Genomic DNA, 13,593 nt, shown 5'->3' with positions numbered 1-13,593 from the left:
GCCCGATACTGCTGTTCAGCCCTTGCAGCGATTCAGCCTACTTCTAGGCAATTCCATGGGGCCCTGCAGGCTCACACACTCACAGCTACACGGGAGGTGAATAAAGGCCGGAGAGGAAGCCAGACAGGATTTGCTTCTTTTGCTTGCACCACAATGCAGTGCTGAAAGAGGAGGAATCTACATAAAAACGCCTTCCTGGCAACGCCCAAATGCCCTGCTGCCATGCAGATAAACACTGGCAGCGGCAGCAAGTGCATGCCCACAGCCACCCCTTGTTCCTTCACACCTTGTATCAGCTGTAATCCAGTCCAGTCCAGTGCTGCCTGCTGAGCAGCACTGACCAACACTGCCTGGGCCCAGGCTTTTATCTCTGAGGCCCCATTATGATGTCAGAAAGCTGGCTCTGGAATCCTGAGGGCTCCACTATGACACGTGCAAAGTTCCGTCTGAACTTTATATAAGACGGTGAGGCTCAGTCAGTCACTCAGTGTTGCCTGAGAGGGCAACACTGCAACAGCCGGCCGCCAGGCTGTCTTTTTTTTGCACAGCTAGTTGCCTCCAGGAGGCCACAAGAGGGAGACAAGGGACTGCAAAATGGAAAATAGGCATCCACCAACTTTACAGACAACTTCTCCTTGCTCCTACAACCTCCATCCTTGCACAGTTTGTTATTCTTCTAGGTAACATAGTAACAAATCCAAATTGCTGCTCTCTTTGTAGGCAAGCAAGGCTTTGTTGCAACTGCAATTCTTACTTCTTCTTGAAATGTAGGGACGACAGTACATTCCATCACATCCATCTAGTGTACACAGGTAGGTCCATTGTGGCGGGCAGGCGAGCGGGCGGGCTGCTTTATTGGCTGTTTGCTGTTCCCCTACTCCACTCCACTATTTGACTGTTGTGCTGCATCAATCAATCAATCAATCAATCAATCAATCAATCAATCAATCAATCAATCAATCAATCAGTGGCTGGCTCAGGTGCAGCTCTTTAACTTACCTAAAAGGGAGGGCGGAGAGAAGACAAGGAAGGTGAATGAGGTGTTCCAATGTGAAATGCCGGAAACACAGAAACACAGACGACACACAACAAGAGGTGGCAATCTATTCATTAATTGCATTTAATCAATGAGCTCATTATCACTCATGCATTGTCCAACAGGTGTTGAAATAATGGGATTAAAAGGGGAGATCCCTTCAGAAAGACAGAAACAATAGCAAAGACAAAAAACACTTTTGGAATCTGCTTTTAGTCAACACATAAGGAAAGGGTGCACCGGTCCTGGAAATACTGCAATACCAGGTCAATGCGTGGAGTGGACAGAGCAAGCTCTATTTCCATCTCCCTGTTCTAAAAATCCATTTAATATATGGTCCCCAGATAGGGGACGTATCAGATATTAAACTGATAAGAACAGATACTACACTTGATCTTAGCCAAAAGGCCGAGAAGCGATAACCCGAACGGGCCGCGCGTTGCCCGAGCCTGCCCGATACTGCTGTTCAGCCCTTGCAGCGATTCAGCCTACTTCTAGGCAATTCCATGGGGCCCTGCAGGCTCACACACTCACAGCTACACGGGAGGTGAATAAAGGCCGGAGAGGAAGCCAGACAGGATTTGCTTCTTTTGCTTGCACCACAATGCAGTGCTGAAAGAGGAGGAATCTACATAAAAACGCCTTCCTGGCAACGCCCAAATGCCCTGCTGCCATGCAGATAAACACTGGCAGCGGCAGCAAGTGCATGCCCACAGCCACCCCTTGTTCCTTCACACCTTGTATCAGCTGTAATCCAGTCCAGTCCAGTGCTGCCTGCTGAGCAGCACTGACCAACACTGCCTGGGCCCAGGCTTTTATCTCTGAGGCCCCATTATGATGTCAGAAAGCTGGCTCTGGAATCCTGAGGGCTCCACTATGACACGTGCAAAGTTCCGTCTGAACTTTATATAAGACGGTGAGGCTCAGTCAGTCACTCAGTGTTGCCTGAGAGGGCAACACTGCAACAGCCGGCCGCCAGGCTGTCTTTTTTTTGCACAGCTAGTTGCCTCCAGGAGGCCTCAAGAGGGAGACAAGGGACTGCAAAATGGAAAATAGGCATCCACCAACTTTACAGACAACTTCTCCTTGCTCCTACAACCTCCATCCTTGCACAGTTTGTTATTCTTCTAGGTAACATAGTAACAAATCCAAATTGCTGCTCTCTTTGTAGGCAAGCAAGGCTTTGTTGCAACTGCAATTCTTACTTCTTCTTGAAATGTAGGGACGACAGTACATTCCATCACATCCATCTAGTGTACACAGGTAGGTCCATTGTGGCGGGCAGGCGAGCGGGCGGGCTGCTTTATTGGCTGTTTGCTGTTCCCCTACTCCACTCCACTATTTGACTGTTGTGCTGCATCAATCAATCAATCAATCAATCAATCAATCAATCAATCAATCAATCAATCAGTGGCTGGCTCAGGTGCAGCTCTTTAACTTACCTAAAAGGGAGGGCGGAGAGAAGACAAGGAAGGTGAATGAGGTGTTCCAATGTGAAATGCCGGAAACACAGAAACACAGACGACACACAACAAGAGGTGGCAATCTATTCATTAATTGCATTTAATCAATGAGCTCATTATCACTCATGCATTGTCCAACAGGTGTTGAAATAATGGGATTAAAAGGGGAGATCCCTTCAGAAAGACAGAAACAATAGCAAAGACAAAAAACACTTTTGGAATCTGCTTTTAGTCAACACATAAGGAAAGGGTGCACCGGTCCTGGAAATACTGCAATACCAGGTCAATGCGTGGAGTGGACAGAGCAAGCTCTATTTCCATCTCCCTGTTCTAAAAATCCATTTAATATATGGTCCCCAGATAGGGGACGTATCAGATATTAAACTGATAAGAACAGATACTACACTTGATCTTAGCCAAAAGGCCGAGAAGCGATAACCCGAACGGGCCGCGCGTTGCCCGAGCCTGCCCGATACTGCTGTTCAGCCCTTGCAGCGATTCAGCCTACTTCTAGGCAATTCCATGGGGCCCTGCAGGCTCACACACTCACAGCTACACGGGAGGTGAATAAAGGCCGGAGAGGAAGCCAGACAGGATTTGCTTCTTTTGCTTGCACCACAATGCAGTGCTGAAAGAGGAGGAATCTACATAAAAACGCCTTCCTGGCAACGCCCAAATGCCCTGCTGCCATGCAGATAAACACTGGCAGCGGCAGCAAGTGCATGCCCACAGCCACCCCTTGTTCCTTCACACCTTGTATCAGCTGTAATCCAGTCCAGTCCAGTGCTGCCTGCTGAGCAGCACTGACCAACACTGCCTGGGCCCAGGCTTTTATCTCTGAGGCCCCATTATGATGTCAGAAAGCTGGCTCTGGAATCCTGAGGGCTCCACTATGACACGTGCAAAGTTCCGTCTGAACTTTATATAAGACGGTGAGGCTCAGTCAGTCACTCAGTGTTGCCTGAGAGGGCAACACTGCAACAGCCGGCCGCCAGGCTGTCTTTTTTTTGCACAGCTAGTTGCCTCCAGGAGGCCACAAGAGGGAGACAAGGGACTGCAAAATGGAAAATAGGCATCCACCAACTTTACAGACAACTTCTCCTTGCTCCTACAACCTCCATCCTTGCACAGTTTGTTATTCTTCTAGGTAACATAGTAACAAATCCAAATTGCTGCTCTCTTTGTAGGCAAGCAAGGCTTTGTTGCAACTGCAATTCTTACTTCTTCTTGAAATGTAGGGACGACAGTACATTCCATCACATCCATCTAGTGTACACAGGTAGGTCCATTGTGGCGGGCAGGCGAGCGGGCGGGCTGCTTTATTGGCTGTTTGCTGTTCCCCTACTCCACTCCACTATTTGACTGTTGTGCTGCATCAATCAATCAATCAATCAATCAATCAATCAATCAATCAATCAATCAATCAATCAATCAATCAATCAATCAGTGGCTGGCTCAGGTGCAGCTCTTTAACTTACCTAAAAGGGAGGGCGGAGAGAAGACAAGGAAGGTGAATGAGGTGTTCCAATGTGAAATGCCGGAAACACAGAAACACAGACGACACACAACAAGAGGTGGCAATCTATTCATTAATTGCATTTAATCAATGAGCTCATTATCACTCATGCATTGTCCAACAGGTGTTGAAATAATGGGATTAAAAGGGGAGATCCCTTCAGAAAGACAGAAACAATAGCAAAGACAAAAAACACTTTTGGAATCTGCTTTTAGTCAACACATAAGGAAAGGGTGCACCGGTCCTGGAAATACTGCAATACCAGGTCAATGCGTGGAGTGGACAGAGCAAGCTCTATTTCCATCTCCCTGTTCTAAAAATCCATTTAATATATGGTCCCCAGATAGGGGACGTATCAGATATTAAACTGATAAGAACAGATACTACACTTGATCTTAGCCAAAAGGCCGAGAAGCGATAACCCGAACGGGCCGCGCGTTGCCCGAGCCTGCCCGATACTGCTGTTCAGCCCTTGCAGCGATTCAGCCTACTTCTAGGCAATTCCATGGGGCCCTGCAGGCTCACACACTCACAGCTACACGGGAGGTGAATAAAGGCCGGAGAGGAAGCCAGACAGGATTTGCTTCTTTTGCTTGCACCACAATGCAGTGCTGAAAGAGGAGGAATCTACATAAAAACGCCTTCCTGGCAACGCCCAAATGCCCTGCTGCCATGCAGATAAACACTGGCAGCGGCAGCAAGTGCATGCCCACAGCCACCCCTTGTTCCTTCACACCTTGTATCAGCTGTAATCCAGTCCAGTCCAGTGCTGCCTGCTGAGCAGCACTGACCAACACTGCCTGGGCCCAGGCTTTTATCTCTGAGGCCCCATTATGATGTCAGAAAGCTGGCTCTGGAATCCTGAGGGCTCCACTATGACACGTGCAAAGTTCCGTCTGAACTTTATATAAGACGGTGAGGCTCAGTCAGTCACTCAGTGTTGCCTGAGAGGGCAACACTGCAACAGCCGGCCGCCAGGCTGTCTTTTTTTTGCACAGCTAGTTGCCTCCAGGAGGCCACAAGAGGGAGACAAGGGACTGCAAAATGGAAAATAGGCATCCACCAACTTTACAGACAACTTCTCCTTGCTCCTACAACCTCCATCCTTGCACAGTTTGTTATTCTTCTAGGTAACATAGTAACAAATCCAAATTGCTGCTCTCTTTGTAGGCAAGCAAGGCTTTGTTGCAACTGCAATTCTTACTTCTTCTTGAAATGTAGGGACGACAGTACATTCCATCACATCCATCTAGTGTACACAGGTAGGTCCATTGTGGCGGGCAGGCGAGCGGGCGGGCTGCTTTATTGGCTGTTTGCTGTTCCCCTACTCCACTCCACTATTTGACTGTTGTGCTGCATCAATCAATCAATCAATCAATCAATCAATCAATCAATCAGTGGCTGGCTCAGGTGCAGCTCTTTAACTTACCTAAAAGGGAGGGCGGAGAGAAGACAAGGAAGGTGAATGAGGTGTTCCAATGTGAAATGCCGGAAACACAGAAACACAGACGACACACAACAAGAGGTGGCAATCTATTCATTAATTGCATTTAATCAATGAGCTCATTATCACTCATGCATTGTCCAACAGGTGTTGAAATAATGGGATTAAAAGGGGAGATCCCTTCAGAAAGACAGAAACAATAGCAAAGACAAAAAACACTTTTGGAATCTGCTTTTAGTCAACACATAAGGAAAGGGTGCACCGGTCCTGGAAATACTGCAATACCAGGTCAATGCGTGGAGTGGACAGAGCAAGCTCTATTTCCATCTCCCTGTTCTAAAAATCCATTTAATATATGGTCCCCAGATAGGGGACGTATCAGATATTAAACTGATAAGAACAGATACTACACTTGATCTTAGCCAAAAGGCCGAGAAGCGATAACCCGAACGGGCCGCGCGTTGCCCGAGCCTGCCCGATACTGCTGTTCAGCCCTTGCAGCGATTCAGCCTACTTCTAGGCAATTCCATGGGGCCCTGCAGGCTCACACACTCACAGCTACACGGGAGGTGAATAAAGGCCGGAGAGGAAGCCAGACAGGATTTGCTTCTTTTGCTTGCACCACAATGCAGTGCTGAAAGAGGAGGAATCTACATAAAAACGCCTTCCTGGCAACGCCCAAATGCCCTGCTGCCATGCAGATAAACACTGGCAGCGGCAGCAAGTGCATGCCCACAGCCACCCCTTGTTCCTTCACACCTTGTATCAGCTGTACTCCAGTCCAGTCCAGTGCTGCCTGCTGAGCAGCACTGACCAACACTGCCTGGGCCCAGGCTTTTATCTCTGAGGCCCCATTATGATGTCAGAAAGCTGGCTCTGGAATCCTGAGGGCTCCACTATGACACGTGCAAAGTTCCGTCTGAACTTTATATAAGACGGTGAGGCTCAGTCAGTCACTCAGTGTTGCCTGAGAGGGCAACACTGCAACAGCCGGCCGCCAGGCTGTCTTTTTTTTGCACAGCTAGTTGCCTCCAGGAGGCCACAAGAGGGAGACAAGGGACTGCAAAATGGAAAATAGGCATCCACCAACTTTACAGACAACTTCTCCTTGCTCCTACAACCTCCATCCTTGCACAGTTTGTTATTCTTCTAGGTAACATAGTAACAAATCCAAATTGCTGCTCTCTTTGTAGGCAAGCAAGGCTTTGTTGCAACTGCAATTCTTACTTCTTCTTGAAATGTAGGGACGACAGTACATTCCATCACATCCATCTAGTGTACACAGGTAGGTCCATTGTGGCGGGCAGGCGAGCGGGCGGGCTGCTTTATTGGCTGTTTGCTGTTCCCCTACTCCACTCCACTATTTGACTGTTGTGCTGCATCAATCAATCAATCAATCAATCAATCAATCAATCAATCAATCAATCAATCAATCAATCAATCAATCAATCAGTGGCTGGCTCAGGTGCAGCTCTTTAACTTACCTAAAAGGGAGGGCGGAGAGAAGACAAGGAAGGTGAATGAGGTGTTCCAATGTGAAATGCCGGAAACACAGAAACACAGACGACACACAACAAGAGGTGGCAATCTATTCATTAATTGCATTTAATCAATGAGCTCATTATCACTCATGCATTGTCCAACAGGTGTTGAAATAATGGGATTAAAAGGGGAGATCCCTTCAGAAAGACAGAAACAATAGCAAAGACAAAAAACACTTTTGGAATCTGCTTTTTGTCAACACATAAGGAAAGGGTGCACCGGTCCTGGAAATACTGCAATACCAGGTCAATGCGTGGAGTGGACAGAGCAAGCTCTATTTCCATCTCCCTGTTCTAAAAATCCATTTAATATATGGTCCCCAGATAGGGGACGTATCAGATATTAAACTGATAAGAACAGATACTACACTTGATCTTAGCCAAAAGGCCGAGAAGCGATAACCCGAACGGGCCGCGCGTTGCCCGAGCCTGCCCGATACTGCTGTTCAGCCCTTGCAGCGATTCAGCCTACTTCTAGGCAATTCCATGGGGCCCTGCAGGCTCACACACTCACAGCTACACGGGAGGTGAATAAAGGCCGGAGAGGAAGCCAGACAGGATTTGCTTCTTTTGCTTGCACCACAATGCAGTGCTGAAAGAGGAGGAATCTACATAAAAACGCCTTCCTGGCAACGCCCAAATGCCCTGCTGCCATGCAGATAAACACTGGCAGCGGCAGCAAGTGCATGCCCACAGCCACCCCTTGTTCCTTCACACCTTGTATCAGCTGTACTCCAGTCCAGTCCAGTGCTGCCTGCTGAGCAGCACTGACCAACACTGCCTGGGCCCAGGCTTTTATCTCTGAGGCCCCATTATGATGTCAGAAAGCTGGCTCTGGAATCCTGAGGGCTCCACTATGACACGTGCAAAGTTCCGTCTGAACTTTATATAAGACGGTGAGGCTCAGTCAGTCACTCAGTGTTGCCTGAGAGGGCAACACTGCAACAGCCGGCCGCCAGGCTGTCTTTTTTTTGCACAGCTAGTTGCCTCCAGGAGGCCACAAGAGGGAGACAAGGGACTGCAAAATGGAAAATAGGCATCCACCAACTTTACAGACAACTTCTCCTTGCTCCTACAACCTCCATCCTTGCACAGTTTGTTATTCTTCTAGGTAACATAGTAACAAATCCAAATTGCTGCTCTCTTTGTAGGCAAGCAAGGCTTTGTTGCAACTGCAATTCTTACTTCTTCTTGAAATGTAGGGACGACAGTACATTCCATCACATCCATCTAGTGTACACAGGTAGGTCCATTGTGGCGGGCAGGCGAGCGGGCGGGCTGCTTTATTGGCTGTTTGCTGTTCCCCTACTCCACTCCACTATTTGACTGTTGTGCTGCATCAATCAATCAATCAATCAATCAATCAATCAATCAATCAATCAATCAATCAATCAATCAATCAGTGGCTGGCTCAGGTGCAGCTCTTTAACTTACCTAAAAGGGAGGGCGGAGAGAAGACAAGGAAGGTGAATGAGGTGTTCCAATGTGAAATGCCGGAAACACAGAAACACAGACGACACACAACAAGAGGTGGCAATCTATTCATTAATTGCATTTAATCAATGAGCTCATTATCACTCATGCATTGCCCAACAGGTGTTGAAATAATGGGATTAAAAGGGGAGATCCCTTCAGAAAGACAGAAACAATAGCAAAGACAAAAAACACTTTTGGAATCTGCTTTTAGTCAACACATAAGGAAAGGGTGCACCGGTCCTGGAAATACTGCAATACCAGGTCAATGCGTGGAGTGGACAGAGCAAGCTCTATTTCCATCTCCCTGTTCTAAAAATCCATTTAATATATGGTCCCCAGATAGGGGACGTATCAGATATTAAACTGATAAGAACAGATACTACACTTGATCTTAGCCAAAAGGCCGAGAAGCGATAACCCGAACGGGCCGCGCGTTGCCCGAGCCTGCCCGATACTGCTGTTCAGCCCTTGCAGCGATTCAGCCTACTTCTAGGCAATTCCATGGGGCCCTGCAGGCTCACACACTCACAGCTACACGGGAGGTGAATAAAGGCCGGAGAGGAAGCCAGACAGGATTTGCTTCTTTTGCTTGCACCACAATGCAGTGCTGAAAGAGGAGGAATCTACATAAAAACGCCTTCCTGGCAACGCCCAAATGCCCTGCTGCCATGCAGATAAACACTGGCAGCGGCAGCAAGTGCATGCCCACAGCCACCCCTTGTTCCTTCACACCTTGTATCAGCTGTAATCCAGTCCAGTCCAGTGCTGCCTGCTGAGCAGCACTGACCAACACTGCCTGGGCCCAGGCTTTTATCTCTGAGGCCCCATTATGATGTCAGAAAGCTGGCTCTGGAATCCTGAGGGCTCCACTATGACACGTGCAAAGTTCCGTCTGAACTTTATATAAGACGGTGAGGCTCAGTCAGTCACTCAGTGTTGCCTGAGAGGGCAACACTGCAACAGCCGGCCGCCAGGCTGTCTTTTTTTTGCACAGCTAGTTGCCTCCAGGAGGCCACAAGAGGGAGACAAGGGACTGCAAAATGGAAAATAGGCATCCACCAACTTTACAGACAACTTCTCCTTGCTCCTACAACCTCCATCCTTGCACAGTTTGTTATTCTTCTAGGTAACATAGTAACAAATCCAAATTGCTGCTCTCTTTGTAGGCAAGCAAGGCTTTGTTGCAACTGCAATTCTTACTTCTTCTTGAAATGTAGGGACGACAGTACATTCCATCACATCCATCTAGTGTACACAGGTAGGTCCATTGTGGCGGGCAGGCGAGCGGGCGGGCTGCTTTATTGGCTGTTTGCTGTTCCCCTACTCCACTCCACTATTTGACTGTTGTGCTGCATCAATCAATCAATCAATCAATCAATCAATCAATCAGTGGCTGGCTCAGGTGCAGCTCTTTAACTTACCTAAAAGGGAGGGCGGAGAGAAGACAAGGAAGGTGAATGAGGTGTTCCAATGTGAAATGCCGGAAACACAGAAACACAGACGACACACAACAAGAGGTGGCAATCTATTCATTAATTGCATTTAATCAATGAGCTCATTATCACTCATGCATTGTCCAACAGGTGTTGAAATAATGGGATTAAAAGGGGAGATCCCTTCAGAAAGACAGAAACAATAGCAAAGACAAAAAACACTTTTGGAATCTGCTTTTAGTCAACACATAAGGAAAGGGTGCACCGGTCCTGGAAATACTGCAATACCAGGTCAATGCGTGGAGTGGACAGAGCAAGCTCTATTTCCATCTCCCTGTTCTAAAAATCCATTTAATATATGGTCCCCAGATAGGGGACGTATCAGATATTAAACTGATAAGAACAGATACTACACTTGATCTTAGCCAAAAGGCCGAGAAGCGATAACCCGAACGGGCCGCGCGTTGCCCGAGCCTGCCCGATACTGCTGTTCAGCCCTTGCAGCGATTCAGCCTACTTCTAGGCAATTCCATGGGGCCCTGCAGGCTCACACACTCACAGCTACACGGGAGGTGAATAAAGGCCGGAGAGGAAGCCAGACAGGATTTGCTTCTTTTGCTTGCACCACAATGCAGTGCTGAAAGAGGAGGAATCTACATAAAAACGCCTTCCTGGCAACGCCCAAATGCCCTGCTGCCATGCAGATAAACACTGGCAGCGGCAGCAAGTGCATGCCCACAGCCACCCCTTGTTCCTTCACACCTTGTATCAGCTGTAATCCAGTCCAGTCCAGTGCTGCCTGCTGAGCAGCACTGACCAACACTGCCTGGGCCCAGGCTTTTATCTCTGAGGCCCCATTATGATGTCAGAAAGCTGGCTCTGGAATCCTGAGGGCTCCACTATGACACGTGCAAAGTTCCGTCTGAACTTTATATAAGACGGTGAGGCTCAGTCAGTCACTCAGTGTTGCCTGAGAGGGCAACACTGCAACAGCCGGCCGCCAGGCTGTCTTTTTTTTGCACAGCTAGTTGCTTCCAGGAGGCCACAAGAGGGAGACAAGGGACTGCAAAATGGAAAATAGGCATCCACCAACTTTACAGACAACTTATCCTTGCTCCTACAACCTCCATCCTTGCACAGTTTGTTATTCTTCTAGGTAACATAGTAACAAATCCAAATTGCTGCTCTCTTTGTAGGCAAGCAAGGCTTTGTTGCAACTGCAATTCTTACTTCTTCTTGAAATGTAGGGACGACAGTACATTCCATCACATCCATCTAGTGTACACAGGTAGGTCCATTGTGGCGGGCAGGCGAGCGGGCGGGCTGCTTTATTGGCTGTTTGCTGTTCCCCTACTCCACTCCACTATTTGACTGTTGTGCTGCATCAATCAATCAATCAATCAATCAATCAATCAATCAATCAATCAATCAGTGGCTGGCTCAGGTGCAGCTCTTTAACTTACCTAAAAGGGAGGGCGGAGAGAAGACAAGGAAGGTGAATGAGGTGTTCCAATGTGAAATGCCGGAAACACAGAAACACAGACGACACACAACAAGAGGTGGCAATCTATTCATTAATTGCATTTAATCAATGAGCTCATTATCACTCATGCATTGTCCAACAGGTGTTGAAATAATGGGATTAAAAGGGGAGATCCCTTCAGAAAGACAGAAACAATAGCAAAGACAAAAAACACTTTTGGAATCTGCTTTTAGTCAACACATAAGGAAAGGGTGCACCGGTCCTGGAAATACTGCAATACCAGGTCAATGCGTGGAGTGGACAGAGCAAGCTCTATTTCCATCTCCCTGTTCTAAAAATCCATTTAATATATGGTCCCCAGATAGGGGACGTATCAGATATTAAACTGATAAGAACAGATACTACACTTGATCTTAGCCAAAAGGCCGAGAAGCGATAACCCGAACGGGCCGCGCGTTGCCCGAGCCTGCCCGATACTGCTGTTCAGCCCTTGCAGCGATTCAGCCTACTTCTAGGCAATTCCATGGGGCCCTGCAGGCTCACACACTCACAGCTACACGGGAGGTGAATAAAGGCCGGAGAGGAAGCCAGACAGGATTTGCTTCTTTTGCTTGCACCACAATGCAGTGCTGAAAGAGGAGGAATCTACATAAAAACGCCTTCCTGGCAACGCCCAAATGCCCTGCTGCCATGCAGATAAACACTGGCAGCGGCAGCAAGTGCATGCCCACAGCCACCCCTTGTTCCTTCACACCTTGTATCAGCTGTAATCCAGTCCAGTCCAGTGCTGCCTGCTGAGCAGCACTGACCAACACTGCCTGGGCCCAGGCTTTTATCTCTGAGGCCCCATTATGATGTCAGAAAGCTGGCTCTGGAATCCTGAGGGCTCCACTATGACACGTGCAAAGTTCCGTCTGAACTTTATATAAGACGGTGAGGCTCAGTCAGTCACTCAGTGTTGCCTGAGAGGGCAACACTGCAACAGCCGGCCGCCAGGCTGTCTTTTTTTTGCACAGCTAGTTGCCTCCAGGAGGCCACAAGAGGGAGACAAGGGACTGCAAAATGGAAAATAGGCATCCACCAACTTTACAGACAACTTCTCCTTGCTCCTACAACCTCCATCCTTGCACAGTTTGTTATTCTTCTAGGTAACATAGTAACAAATCCAAATTGCTGCTCTCTTTGTAGGCAAGCAAGGCTTTGTTGCAACTGCAATTCTTACTTCTTCTTGAAATGTAGGGACGACAGTACATTCCATCACATCCATCTAGTGTACACAGGTAGGTCCATTGTGGCGGGCAGGCGAGCGGGCGGGCTGCTTTATTGGCTGTTTGCTGTTCCCCTACTCCACTCCACTATTTGACTGTTGTGCTGCATCAATCAATCAATCAATCAATCAATCAATCAATCAATCAATCAATCAATCAATCAGTGGCTGGCTCAGGTGCAGCTCTTTAACTTACCTAAAAGGGAGGGCGGAGAGAAGACAAGGAAGGTGAATGAGGTGTTCCAATGTGAAATGCCGGAAACACAGAAACACAGACGACACACAACAAGAGGTGGCAATCTATTCATTAATTGCATTTAATCAATGAGCTCATTATCACTCATGCATTGTCCAACAGGTGTTGAAATAATGGGATTAAAAGGGGAGATCCCTTCAGAAAGACAGAAACAATAGCAAAGACAAAAAACACTTTTGGAATCTGCTTTTTGTCAACACATAAGGAAAGGGTGCACCGGTCCTGGAAATACTGCAATACCAGGTCAATGCGTGGAGTGGACAGAGCAAGCTCTATTTCCATCTCCCTGTTCTAAAAATCCATTTAATATATGGTCCCCAGATAGGGGACGTATCAGATATTAAACTGATAAGAACAGATACTACACTTGATCTTAGCCAAAAGGCCGAGAAGCGATAACCCGAACGGGCCGCGCGTTGCCCGAGCCTGCCCGATACTGCTGTTCAGCCCTTGCAGCGATTCAGCCTACTTCTAGGCAATTCCATGGGGCCCTGCAGGCTCACACACTCACAGCTACACGGGAGGTGAATAAAGGCCGGAGAGGAAGCCAGACAGGATTTGCTTCTTTTGCTTGCACCACAATGCAGTGCTGAAAGAGGAGGAATCTACATAAAAACGCCTTCCTGGCAACGCCCAAATGCCCTGCTGCCATGCAGATAAACACTGGCAGCGGCAGCA

General features: G+C 47.9%; 9 non-coding genes across 9 annotated transcripts; all 9 read right to left on the bottom strand.

Annotated features, from left to right (window-relative positions):
* Positions 1 to 1,265: 1,265 nt before the first annotated feature.
* Positions 1,266 to 1,456, bottom strand: LOC142693100 (U2 spliceosomal RNA). Its single transcript, XR_012861475.1, has one exon. It is a non-coding gene; the product is annotated as a U2 spliceosomal RNA (small nuclear RNA).
* Positions 1,457 to 2,744: 1,288 nt separating this feature from the next.
* LOC142693099 (U2 spliceosomal RNA) lies at positions 2,745 to 2,935 on the bottom strand. Its single transcript, XR_012861474.1, has one exon. It is a non-coding gene; the product is annotated as a U2 spliceosomal RNA (small nuclear RNA).
* Positions 2,936 to 4,243: 1,308 nt separating this feature from the next.
* Positions 4,244 to 4,434, bottom strand: LOC142693097 (U2 spliceosomal RNA). The gene has a single exon (XR_012861472.1). It is a non-coding gene; the product is annotated as a U2 spliceosomal RNA (small nuclear RNA).
* A 1,276-nt stretch (positions 4,435 to 5,710) lies between these two features.
* Positions 5,711 to 5,901, bottom strand: LOC142693096 (U2 spliceosomal RNA). Its single transcript, XR_012861471.1, has one exon. It is a non-coding gene; the product is annotated as a U2 spliceosomal RNA (small nuclear RNA).
* A 1,308-nt stretch (positions 5,902 to 7,209) lies between these two features.
* On the bottom strand, positions 7,210 to 7,400 carry LOC142693095 (U2 spliceosomal RNA). The gene has a single exon (XR_012861470.1). It is a non-coding gene; the product is annotated as a U2 spliceosomal RNA (small nuclear RNA).
* Positions 7,401 to 8,700: 1,300 nt separating this feature from the next.
* Positions 8,701 to 8,891, bottom strand: LOC142693094 (U2 spliceosomal RNA). The gene has a single exon (XR_012861469.1). It is a non-coding gene; the product is annotated as a U2 spliceosomal RNA (small nuclear RNA).
* A 1,272-nt stretch (positions 8,892 to 10,163) lies between these two features.
* On the bottom strand, positions 10,164 to 10,354 carry LOC142693093 (U2 spliceosomal RNA). Its single transcript, XR_012861468.1, has one exon. It is a non-coding gene; the product is annotated as a U2 spliceosomal RNA (small nuclear RNA).
* A 1,284-nt stretch (positions 10,355 to 11,638) lies between these two features.
* LOC142693090 (U2 spliceosomal RNA) lies at positions 11,639 to 11,829 on the bottom strand. Its single transcript, XR_012861466.1, has one exon. It is a non-coding gene; the product is annotated as a U2 spliceosomal RNA (small nuclear RNA).
* Positions 11,830 to 13,121: 1,292 nt separating this feature from the next.
* On the bottom strand, positions 13,122 to 13,312 carry LOC142693089 (U2 spliceosomal RNA). Its single transcript, XR_012861465.1, has one exon. It is a non-coding gene; the product is annotated as a U2 spliceosomal RNA (small nuclear RNA).
* Positions 13,313 to 13,593: the final 281 nt, after the last annotated feature.

The sequence above is a fragment of the Rhinoderma darwinii genome, assembly GCF_050947455.1.
Source record: "Rhinoderma darwinii isolate aRhiDar2 chromosome 5 unlocalized genomic scaffold, aRhiDar2.hap1 SUPER_5_unloc_42, whole genome shotgun sequence".
Lineage (NCBI taxonomy): Eukaryota > Metazoa > Chordata > Amphibia > Anura > Rhinodermatidae > Rhinoderma > Rhinoderma darwinii.
This window is presented reverse-complemented; position numbering and strand designations above follow the sequence as displayed.